The 12,756-nt window shown below is 46.6% G+C and overlaps 1 protein-coding gene across 1 annotated transcript in view; it reads left to right on the forward strand.

The window, feature by feature from the left end:
- Window positions 1–12,756, forward strand: part of LOC139226779 (dynein axonemal heavy chain 17-like) — a 1,002,254-nt gene that overhangs the window by 771,798 nt on the left and 217,700 nt on the right. The window lies entirely within an intron of this gene.

Below are 12,756 nucleotides of genomic sequence, written 5' to 3' on the forward strand. Positions count from 1 at the left end.
CAATTATTCCAGGTAGGTGAAGTGTTTTCAAAAATTAAAGCTGTGAGACAAATAACAAGATAAGTAAAAACATAAAGGAAAAAATCCATTATGCCCTTTAAACTTGGTCCTTCTTCAGACAATGTTCCATATACCTCCTGAAGAAAGCTCTGCATAAATACTCCCCTACAGGAGTATTTCCCACAGTTTAGTGGTGGCTAGCTGCCCTCCGCACCCTACTCCACCAAAACCCAGCTTGCGAACAAACAAACATATTAAAATGGCAACCATCTGGTCCAGCAGCAAAAAAACAATGGGCCTGAACTTGGTGAATGCTAAGGCATGGCCAAGTGCTGCCCAAAGGACCTTCGAGAGACCTGCCAGGAGGATTCCTCAAAGATATGCCAGTACTGCCCGGCGGCAAAAAAACAACTTACGCCGTGAATCTGGGCGGCAGCAGGCGGGAGCTTCCAAACTCGGCGGCAAATGCGATCCTCACCAAAGTGCCGCCCAGGATTGAGTCGAGCCCAGGAAAAGGTAAGGGGGGTGGGGAACAGCTAAAAATAAAAATTTACACACAAAAAAAACCCATTGGAACACCTTCAGGAGACCCCATCCATATAAATCACTGAAAATAAATAAATAAAAGAAGTTCATTAACCTTTTTTTGCAGGTCTTCTTTCTTACCATTGGGGTTAGACCTGCCTCCACGTAGTGGTCATTTCCTCTACTGCTGCCGACTCCCGCCCATATCAAAATGGCAGCTCGTTGGGCGGGAGGACACTTACACGCCTTGCGTGCTAGCGGCTGTCAGTGAGCGGCTCCCAGCGGTCCTGTCCTCCCCTCCCGCCGGCGGGAGGCCTAGAGGAAACTGTCATCGAGGGGAGATGCCCAAAAAACTTGGTAGCAGCCAGCGGCAGTGGGCGGTAAGGCCACCAAGTTCAGGCCCAATGAAACTCCACAAATTATTTGATCATCTTTTTCCTGTAATCTTCAATTCTGTTTTAAAAACATTTATATAGATCATTTTTAGGGGTTAACTAACACAACATTAATTCCTTCGCTAGATTACACTGCTCCATAACAAAAAAATCTTTTAAACTATTTTGAATTTTGTTTATTTTGAGCTTGTGTCTTCATCTGTCCAAGCAAAGTACCAAACTTCTATCGGCAATTTTGAAGACTTAGGGCTGAATTATGCAGAGGGTCAGCAGATGGCGGGTCAGGTGGGAAAGTGCTTTTTTTCCCCAGTGAGTCGGGATCCTGCTGTGAACCCACTACCACGCACCTTTACCAAATGTTGGGTCTGTCAGCACTGAGCAGACCCAACTCGCATCAGCGGGGAAGGTATTAAAATAATTAGTGGCTTGTTTACAGCCACTTATCAATGTTTTTTTCCCAGCATTTTGGATTGGACAGGTCGCCCACAGTTTCCCGCTGTGCCTAGACCTTTTCTGTCAAGCTGAGGCGAAGGTCAGTGGTCATTGAATCAGCTGATGAGTTGACAGTTTCAAATGTCAAGTCAACGCTCCAAGCTGATTGAGAAATGTTCCCTTAATCATTCATTTCTCTCAACTACATTTCCACTACAGATTCAGGATGCTGCAAGTCTTTACACACGTCTCCATCCAGTCTGACCTCATTAACTCTCCCACCATTGACAGATCGCTTCTGTCATCTCTACTTCACCTGCCATTTATTCCATCAGCATGGGTGCCCTTGAAACACTCTCACCTTGGTCCTCAAAATCCCACCACAATCAGCCCCAATTCCAGGCACACCAACAGCACCAACAGCAACACCAACCTTCTCTGTAATCAACTGATGCTGCACTGGACACAGGGCATCAGCACCCGACCACATTGCTGCCCGGGAGGCCAAGTCAGCATGGATTTGTGAAAGGGAAATCATGCTTGACAAATCTTCTGGAATTTTTTGAGGATGTTTCCAGTAGAGTGGATAAGGGAGAACCAGTTGATGTGGTATATTTGGACTTTCAGAAGGCGTTCGACAAGGTCCCACACAAGAGATTGATGTGCAAAGTTAGAGCACATGGGATTGGGGGTAGTGTACTGACATGGATTGAGAACTGGTTGTCAGACAGGAAGCAAAGAGTAGGAGTAAATGGGTACTTTTCAGAATGGCAGGCAGTGACTAGTGGGGTACCGCAAGGTTCTGTGCTGGGGCCCCAGCTGTTTACACTGTACATTAATGATTTAGATGAGGGGATTAAATGTAGTATCTCCAAATTTGCGGATGACACTAAGTTGGGTGGCAGTGTGAGCTGCGAGGAGGATGCTGTGAGGCTGCAGAGCGACTTGGATAGGTTAGGTGAGTGGGCAAATGCATGGCAGATGAAGTATAATGTGGATAAATGTGAGGTTATCCACTTTGGTGGTAAAAACAGAGAGACAGACTATTATCTGAATGGTGACAGATTAGGAAAAGGGGAGGTGCAAAGAGACCTGGGTGTCATGGTACATCAGTCATTGAAGGTTGGCATGCAGGTGCAGCAGGCGGTTAAGAAAGCAAATGGCATGTTGGCCTTCATAGCAAGGGGATTTGAGTACAGGGGCAGGGAGGTGTTGCTACAGTTGTACAGGGCATTGGTGAGGCCACACCTGGAGTATTGTGTACAGTTTTGGTCTCCTAACCTGAGGAAGGACATTCTTGCTATTGAGGGAGTGCAGCGAAGGTTCACCAGACTGATTCCCGGGATGGCGGGACTGACCTATCAAGAAAGACTGGATCAACTGGGCTTGTATTCACTGGAGTTCAGAAGAATGAGAGGGGACCTCATAGAAACATATAAAATTCTGACGGGGTTAGACAGGTTAGATGCAGGAAGAATGTTCCCAATGTTGGGGAAGTCCAGAACCAGGGGTCACAGTCTAAGGATAAGGGGTAAGCCATTTAGGACCGAGATGCGGAGGAACTTCTTCACCCAGAGAGTGGTGAACCTGTGGAATTCTCTACCACAGAAAGTTGTTGAGGCCAATTCACTAAATATATTCAAAAAGGAGTTAGATGAGGTCCTTACTGCTAGGGGGATCAAGGGGTATGGCGAGAAAGCAGGAATGGGGTACTGAAGTTGAATGTTCAGCCATGAACTCATTGAATGGCGGTGCAGGCTAGAAGGGCCGAATGGCCTACTCCTGCACCTATTTTCTATGTTTCTATGTTTCTATGTTTCTATCAGGGCCAGATTTACTTCACTTGACGCTGTACACCCTGGCTGCCACATGATGTGCCAGGTTGGCAGCACCCCACACTGATAACATAAAACAGCCCTACAATGCCCATGCCATTCCTTTCACACTCATCACCATTGTTGGGAGGCCCTTGTGTCTCACCATTCACTGCAACTCACAAAGCCACTTCTACAGGTATACACAAATCTGTCCATGAACACTGTGTTAAAAATAAAGGTTTCAATGCTTGACAACGCATTAACAGAAACTTTACATGAACATTGGCTAAAATACCCAAGTGCCTACCCTTGTGTGTTGTTAGTTGGTATGATTGCACTAAAATGAGGGTGAGTGTGAGGGGTGCCTAGTGACATGGAGATGTAATAATGTAGATAGAGAGGGATGTGATGTGATGAGAGGCACAGCAGGATGAAGTTAAGTGTGGCTTTGTACTAACCATTCGTGATCTACTAAGATCATTGTGACACTGCACCCAGGTCCTCTTGACCACATCCCTGCTTGTGCTCTCCTCTGCAATGTGCAACCAGGCTGTGTTGATCTCCTAGGGAGGTCTCTTCCATCCATGGAAAGGGAAGACCTCCCTGTATGCATATGGAGGGAGTCATGGGAGAGCCTGGGTGCAGCCCTGCAGCTCTGTGCAATGTTTCAGTGTTTGCAGCACCTCAATGCTGTAGAACACTGATAGCACAAATGTCAAAAGAAAGTTGAACATGGCTCCTTTAAGGAAACCATCTGATGACTCGTCATCAAATGACGTCACCAGACACGCTTCCTCTATTTGGCTGGGAAACGCTTAACAAGCCTAATCAGGGGAAATTCATTTCACACAGTGGGATGGAGCAAGCGGCAGGGTCGGGACCAGCCATCATATTCGCTTGCCACGGACACAGAGGTTCATAAAATCCAGCCCTTAGATTGTGTTTTCTTTCAAATTTCTCCAACAAAAACAAAAACATCATGGATGATAAATTGGGCTGTGTAGCGCCTGTTTTTCAACTGCTTTGCAGCCACGCAAGGATCCAAAATGGTGTACAAGATGCGCATGCACACTTCTGATGGGAAGTGCACAGTGTGCAGTAGGGAGTGCTCACAAGAGTATCGCACGCCAACAGGTTGCAGAGGAGGGAGATAGTCACCTGAATGAGTGTGCAACACCAATTGCAGGCCACGATTGCTATTTTGGAAGGCCCCAATTAATCAAATGCCACATGCTGACCTGCTAACTGGCATGAAGACCTCTCACCATCAGTATTTAAGGGGATCATGCAGAATTTACAGATAAATTGCTGAATTATTACTTCTGGCTGCTGCTTGACTTCTAGACATTTTTTGCTGAATTCTATCCCTGTTCAAAGTTCAATTTGTCTGCACAGAGAGAGGTCTTGCTGTTCTTGCAACTCCTGTTCTTGTTGTCTCCTTCACAAATTATCTGGCTCCAAACATGAGTGGGCTGGTAGAGCTGCCTCTAGGAATAGAGAACGATTGGAAGCATGACGGAAGACACCACAAAGCAGGTCAAGCTGCTCGAAGAGAGAGGAGGAGGACACCAGCAGTTTCACACTTCTTTCCTTTCTTGTTACAATCACCATCACATTGCCCTGTTTCACTCAACAATTAGTTTTTTTTTCTCACTTGACTGCCAACATAAAAGCCAACACCAAATGCAAATCCAAAACAAAATTTATCAAATGAATAATCTTTCACATTGAACAAAATTAAACTATTCACCCTTGCGCATCCCTTTAGTGCCAAGAGGGTAAATGATTGGCTGGTTGAGTGGTGAGTAGTTTTCTTTTCCTTTATCTTTTTTCTTTTTCTTAGCAGTAAGAAACCTTGTCATTGTTGCCAAATTAAGTAATCTAAGGGTTAAGTCGTGGCAGGAGAGCCCAAACCCTTGTCATGTTCTTCCTGTGCTATGTGGGAAATCAGGGACGCTACCAGTGTCCCTGACTACTATTTGTGCAGGAAGTGTTTCCAGCTGCAGCTCCTGACAGACCGCATTGCAGTACTGGAGCTGCGCATGGATTCACTCTGGAGCATCCGCGATGCTGAGGATGTCGTGAATAGCACGTTTAGTGAGTTGGTCACACTGCAGGTAAAGATTACAAAGGCAGATCGGGAATGGGTGACCATCAGGAAGAGCAGTGGAAGGAAGGTAGTGCAGAGGTCCCCTGCGGTCATCTCCCTCCAAAACAGATATACCACCTTGGCTACTGTTGGGGGAGATGACTCATCAGGGGAAGGCAGCAGCAGCCAAGTTCATGGCACCATGGGTGGCTCTGCTGCACAGGAGGGCAGGAAAAAGAGTGGGAGAGCTATAGTGGTAGGGGATTCTATTGTAAGGGGAATAGATGGGCGTTTCTGCAGCCACAAGCGAAATTCCGGGATGGTATGATGCCTCCCTAGTGCAAGGGTCAAGGATGTCTTGGAGCGGCTGCAGGGCATTCTGGAGGGGAGGGTGAACAGCCAGTTGTCATGGTGCATATAGGTACCAATGATATAGATAAAAAGTGGGATGAGGTCCTACAAGATGAATTTATGGAGCTAGGAGTTAAATTTAAAAAATAGGACCTCCAAGGTAGTAATCTCAGGATTGCTACCAGTGCCACGTGCTAGTCAGAATAGAAATAGCAGGATAGTTAAGATGAATGCGTGGCTTGAGGAATGGTGCAAGAGAGTGGGATTCAAATTCCTGGGACATTGGAACCGGTTCTGGGGGAGGTGGGTTCAGTACAAGCCAGACGGTCTGCACCTGGGCAGGACCGGAACCGATGTCCTAGGCGGAGTGTTTGCTCGTGCTGTTGGGAAGGGGTTAAACTAACAAGGCAGGGGGGTGGGAATCTATGCAGGGAGGCAGAGGGAAGTAAAAAGGGGGCAGAAGTAAAAGGTAGGAAGGAAAAAAGCAAGAATGGAGGGCAGAGAAATCAAGGGCAAAAATCAAAAAGAACCACATTACAACATAATTCTAAAAGGACAGAGAGTGAAAAAAACAAGCCTGAAGGCTCTGAGTCCCAATGCGAGGAGCATTCGTAATAAGGTGGATGAATTGACTGCGCAGATAGCTGTTAACGGATATGATGTAATTGGGATTCCGGAGACATGGCTCCAAGGTAACCAAGGCTGGGAACTCAACATCCAGGGGTATTCAATATTCAGGAAGGACAGACAGGAAGGAAACGGAGGGAGGGTAGCGTTACAGGTTAAAGAGGAGATTAACGCAATAATAAGGAAGGACATCAGCGTGGATGATGTGTAATCTATATGGGTAGAGCTGCGAAACACCAAAGGGCAGAAAACATTAGTGGGAGTTGTGTACAGACCACCAAACAGTAGTAGGGAGGTTGGGGATAGCATCAAACAGGAAATTAGGGACACATGCAATAAGGGTACAGCAGTTATCATGGGTGACTTTAATCTGCATATTGATTGGGCTAACCAAACTGGTAGCAGTACTATGGAGGAGGATTTCCTGGAGTGTATAAGGGATAGTTTTCTAGACCAATATGTCGAGGAACCAACTAGAGAGCAGGCCATCCTAGACTGGGTCTTGTGTAACGAGAGAGGATTAATTAGCAATCTCGTCGTGCGGGACCCCTTGGGGAAGAGTGACCATTAAAATGGAGAGTGACACAATTAATTCAGAGACTAGGGTCCTGAACTTAAAGAAAGGAAACTTCGATGGTATGAGACGTTAATTGGCTAGGATAGACTGGAGAATGATACTTAAAGGGTTGACGGTGGATAGGCAATGGCAGACATTTAAAGATCACATGGATGAACTACAACAATTGTATATCCCTGTGTGGCGTAAGAATAAAAAAGGGAAGGTGGCTCAACCGTGGCTAACAAGGGATATTAGGGAAAGAAATCCAAGGAAGAGGCATATAAATTGGCCAGAAAAAGCAACAAACCTGAGGACTGGGAGAAATTTAGACTTCAGCAGAGGAGGACTAAGGGTTTTAATTAGGAGGGGGAAAATAGTGTATGAGAGTAAGCTTGCATGGAACTGACTGCAAAAGCTTCTATCGATATGTGAGGAGAAAAAGATTTGTGAAGACTAATGTAGGTCCCTTGCAGTCAGAATCAGGGGAATTCATAATGGGGAACAAAGAAATGGCAGACCAATTGAACAAATGCTTTGGTTCTATCTTCACGAAGGAAGACACGAATAACCACCTGAAAATACTAGGGGACCAAGGTCCTAGCGAGAAGGGGGAACTGAGGGAAATCCTTATTAGTCAGGAAATTGTATTAGGGAAATTGAAGGGACTGAAGGTCAATAAATCCCATGGGCCTGATGGTCTGCATCCCAGAGTACTTAAGGAAGTGGCCCTAGAAATAGTTGATGCATTGGTAATCATTTTCCAACATTCTACAGACTCTGGTTCAGTTCCTATGGATTGGAGGGTAGCTAATGTAACCCCACTTTTTTTTTAAAAAGGAGGGCGAGAGAAAACAGGCAATTATAGACCAGTTAGCCTGACATCGGTAGTGGGAAAAATGTTGGAATCAATTATTAAAGATGTAATAGCAGAGCATTTGGAAAGCAATGACAGGATCGGTCCAAGTCAGCATGGATTTATGAAAGGGAAATCATGCTTGACAAATCTAGAGTTTTTTGAGGATGTAACTGGTAGAGTGGACAAGGGAGAACCAGTGGATGTAGTGTATTTGGACTTTCAAAAGGCTTTTGACAAGCTCCCACATAAGAGATTGGTGTACAAAATTAAGGCACATGGTTTTGGGGGTAATGTATTGACGTGGCTAGAGAACTGGTTGGCAGACAGGAAACAGAGAGTGGGAATAAACGGGTCCTTTTCAGAATGGCAGGCAGTGACTAGTGGGGTGCCGCAGGGTTCAGTGCTGGGACCCCAACTATTTACAATATACATTAATGATTTAGACGAAGGAATTGAGTGTAATATCTCCAAGTTTGCAGATGACACTAAGCTGGGAGGCAGTGCGAGCTACGAGGAGGATGCTAGGAGGCTGCAGGGGGACTTGGACAGGTTAGGTGAATGGGCAAATGCATGGCAGCTGCAGTATAATGCAGATAAGTGTGAGGTTATCCACTTCGGTTGCAAAAACAGGAAGGCAGGTTATTATCTGAATATGACAGATTAGGAAAAGGGAAGGTGCAACGAGATCTGGGTGTCATGGTGCATCAGTCATTGAAAGTAGGCATGCAGGTACAGCAGGCAGTAAAGAAGGCAAATGGCATGCTGGCCTTCATAGCGAAGGGATTTGAGTATAGGAGCAGGGAGGTCTTACTGCAGTTGTACAGGGCCTTGGTGAGATCACACCTTGAGTATTGTGTGCAGTTTTGGTCTCCTAATCTGAGAAAGGACATTCTTGCTATTGAGGAAGTACAGCGAAGGTTCACCAGACTGATTCCTAGGATGGCAGGACTGACATATGAAGAAAGACTGGATCGACTGGGCTTATATTCACTGGAATTTAGAAGAATGAGAGGGGATCTCATAGAAACATATAAAATTCTGACGGGATTGGACAAGTTAGATGCAGGAAGAATGTTCCCGATGTTGGGGAAGTCCAGAACCAGGGGTCACAGTCTAAGGATAAGGGGTAAGCCATTTAGGACTGAGATGAGGAGAAACTTCTTCACTCAGAGAATTGTGAACCTGTGGAATTCTCTACCACAGAAAGTTGTTGAGGCCAGTTCGTTAGATATATTCAAAAGGGAGTTAGATGTGGCCCTTACGGCTAAAGTGATCAAAGGGTATGGAGAGAAAGCAGGAATGGGGTACTGAAGTTTCATGATCAGCCATGATCAAATTGAATGGTGGTGCAGGCTCGGAAGGGCTGAATGGCCTACTCCTGCACGTACTTTCTATGTTTCTATCTTTCATGTTCCTTTGACTATCCTAGTGGTCCCACCGGCTAGAGCTTGGGAGGTGGAAGGCTGCTGACCCGCCACTGAAGACACTGCAGATGGCCTTGGAGGACGACCTCAACCAGCTCTGGGCCTAGAGGGCCTGGCTGCAGACTGCACCATCTCAGCCAGAGCTACAGCAGTCTGGGCCAGCTGGCTGACAGGCACCATCTAGGGCACTGGCAGAGCGGTTGGTGTGGGAGCAAGTATGCTGTCATCTTGAGAGAGGACAGGAGGATCCTCTTCCTAGGAGTTAATAACACTCTCCTGGGGCAGTGCCTCAGCAATCCTGGTGCTCTGTTGGAGAATAGACTGCTGGCCTGCTGTGATGCCCTGGAAGTCCCTTTCAATGGTGGCACCCATAGCCAAGATGACAGCCATCTGAGATTAATTTTCTGCTGCAAAAGAAGCTGTCAAATTCATCATGAGATATTCCGTCATGGTAGATTCCACAGTGGTGCTATTTAAGTTGAGCACATTGGAAAGGATGGGCTCCAAGCTCTGCGGCAAGTTGGAGGTGGACTGCTCCATACTCTACGACATTATGTATAAGCTCTCCGGCAGGCATCCCAGTGTACCAAGCATTACCTGGTGTATGTGCATTAGCGTCGTTTGGTGGCCTGGCCCATTGAAGTCTGCATCTGAGTCCTCTGCTGCAGAACTAGTATGTGAGCTCACCCTCCGATGAACTGGCACCTGTGGCACCCTTTAACCCTGCCCTTTTGAGGGAGTAGTGAGAAGAAAGAAGGAAGATTAGGTATGAAGAAATCCTTTTCAGCATCAGCCATGGCCAAGGCCTCTGCTCTGCCCCTTCTCATAATCGCCAGCACTTCCTCCTCAATGGGGGAAAGGGTGTGTAGTCACGTTGGTTTTCCATCAGTGACAGTTTGCTGTGTTGTGTTATGCGCCACATTTTCCTACATGAAAGAGGGAAGTGAGAGTCTTGCAAGATGTTTGGGTAATGTAGCTGTCATGGTTGAGTAGCTGTCAGTGTGTGTGTGAAATATGAGTTGTGGGTATGATGTTTGTAATCATGAAATGTGTGAGGTTGAGGTAAAGGATATTAATTGAACTGTGCTGTACTAACTGTTGTAGATTACAGGTTGGTGGGACTGGAATTGCTGTAAATTCAGCATTTAGGTTATGAGTGGCAACTGTAATGACATACCATTTGAAGATTCTTCCTAACAGTGACAACTTTTCAGATTATAAAACTTCTTCCAGCGCTATTACCATGTCCTAGGAGCCATGTTCCTTGCATTCACCTTGTCTGCACCCTCCTCCCAGTGCCTGCGCATCAGATGCCTGGAAGACTTTCTACCTCTCAAGGCATATAAAATGTCCCTCTTCCTCTCTATCTCCTGCACCAATGCTCCCAGTCAAGCATTTGAAAACCTTGGTACCAGCTTCTGCCATTTCAGCCCACAAACAATTTCCACTCATTGTTGCAGCTGCAATGTACCTTCTTTTTAAGAGATGACATTAAACATCTGCCAGCTCAGGTGAAATTAAAAGATCCCGTGGCGCTATTTTGAAGACGATCAGGAGGATTCTCTCTGGTGTCCTGGCCAATATTTATCCCTCAACCAACATCATTAAAACAGATGATCTGGTCATTATCACATTGTTGTTTGTGGGAGCTTGCTGTGCTAAATTGGCTGCCATGTTTCCAACATCATGTCAGTGACTACACTTCAAAAGCAAAATAATTTGCTGTAAAATACTTTGGGACGACCTCAGGTCAGACGAGATCCAATTTCTACCCCATTATCTCCTCTGATGGGGGAATTGAGACAAGGGGGTATAATCTTAAAATTAGAGTAAGGCCATTTAGGAATTAAATCAGAAAGCGCTTTTTCGCACAAAGAATAGTGGAAATCTGGAAGCCTCTCCCCGAAAAAGGCAGCTTTGATAGTGCAGCACTCCCTCAGACTGCAATGGAGTGTCAGCCTTGATTTTGTGCTTAAGTTCCTGGAGTGGGATATGAACCCACAAACCTTCTGACCCAGAGGGTCAAGTGTGCTACCAACTGAGCCACAACTGACACTGACTTCAAGATGGTAGAGGTCACAGATTTGGGAGGTGCTCTTAGGGAAAACTTGCCTATTTGCTGCAGTGCATCTTGTAGATGGTACACACTGCAGCCACGGTGCACCAGTGGTGGAGGGAGTAAATGTTTAAGGTGGTGGGTGGGGAGCCAATCAAGTGGGCTGCTTTGTCCTGGATGGTGTTAAGCTCCTTGAGTGTTATTAGAGTTGCACTCATCGAGGCAAGTGGAGAGTAATTTATCACATGCTGACTTTTGCCTTGTAGATGGTGGAAAAGTTTTGGGGAGTCAGGAGGTGAATCACTCGGCACAGAATACCCAGCTTCTGACCTGCTCTTGTAGCTACAGTACTTATTTAGCTGGTTCAGTTAAGTTTCTGGTCAATGGTGACCCCCAGGATGTTGATGGTGGGGGATTCGATAACGGTAATTCCATTGAATGTCGTAGAGACATAGAAATTTATGGCACAGAAGGAGGCCATTTGACCCATTGTGTCTGTTCCGGCCAAAAAAGAGCTATCCGGCCATATCACACTTTCCAGCTCTTAGTTTGTAGCCTGGTATGTAACGGCACTTCAAGTGCACATCCAAGTACTTTTTAAAATGATGAGCATTTCTGCCTCTACCACCCTTTCAGGCAATGAGTTCCAGACCCCCACCATCCTCTTGGTGAGAAAAGTTCTCCTCAACTCCCCTCTTATCCTTCTACCAATTACTTTAAATCTAAGCCCCTGGTTACTGATTTCTCTGCTAGGGGAACTAGATCCTTCCTTTCAACTCTATCTCGGCTATAAAAGAGCTGGAGCGGTGGGCCCTGGAACATCGTGGCCCCCCGACCTGTGAGAGAACAGCTCCGCAGGTTGGGCTATAAAAGAGCTGGAGCGGCATACCACTTCAACCTCCAGCACGAGCTGCTCCAAGTATGCGACAACTTTGAGATGGGCGACTGGGTGACGTCATGAAAACCCTCGTCGCCGTTTTGGAGCGTGAGCAGAAACATCGGCAGGACCCAGATCGGGCGGATGAGCAGCGAGTGTTTGTGGCGAGATACGGTGAATGTTTATGGCGGAGGAACGGCTAGAGATCATAGCAGAGGTGCGACAGATGAGGGTACGGGACCAGAAGAGCCAAGGGCCCAGGGGCAGCACGGACCATCCCACACTGCGATATGTGCGCGCGTTAGGTCCGTGCAGCAGAGCAGGTCTTCAGTCGTCTTGATTAATCCATTTTTTGGATTAGACGTTAAACCAAGTACTCACCCTGATGACCTTTTGCGGCGTTGGGAGCCAGTTCTCGCCACCGTGTCTGCCGCAGACATGTCCTGTGTAATCTCACGCCATATCCGCTTAAATATGCTTGGCAACGGCCTCCTTCCCCCAACCAGATGCAGTGATGTCCACCTCCTTTCCACTGTCTGCACTAAGGCCTCAGCAAACTCTGATGAAAACTTCCTGGCATGCTGCCTGCCCTCCTGCTGCACTATCTCTGCAGAAGTCCCAGAAGTCGGCTGGGTCATCAGCACATACACCACGATTCTCGGCTCGGGCACAAAAGGTTTATTGTGGAATGCCTGAGTTAGCAGCCCCCGATCATGGATCCTCATTGTTTTGCCAAAATTTCCAGTCG

The sequence above is a fragment of the Pristiophorus japonicus genome, chromosome 16 (genome assembly GCF_044704955.1).
Source record: "Pristiophorus japonicus isolate sPriJap1 chromosome 16, sPriJap1.hap1, whole genome shotgun sequence".
NCBI classification, from domain to species: Eukaryota; Metazoa; Chordata; class Chondrichthyes; family Pristiophoridae; genus Pristiophorus; species Pristiophorus japonicus.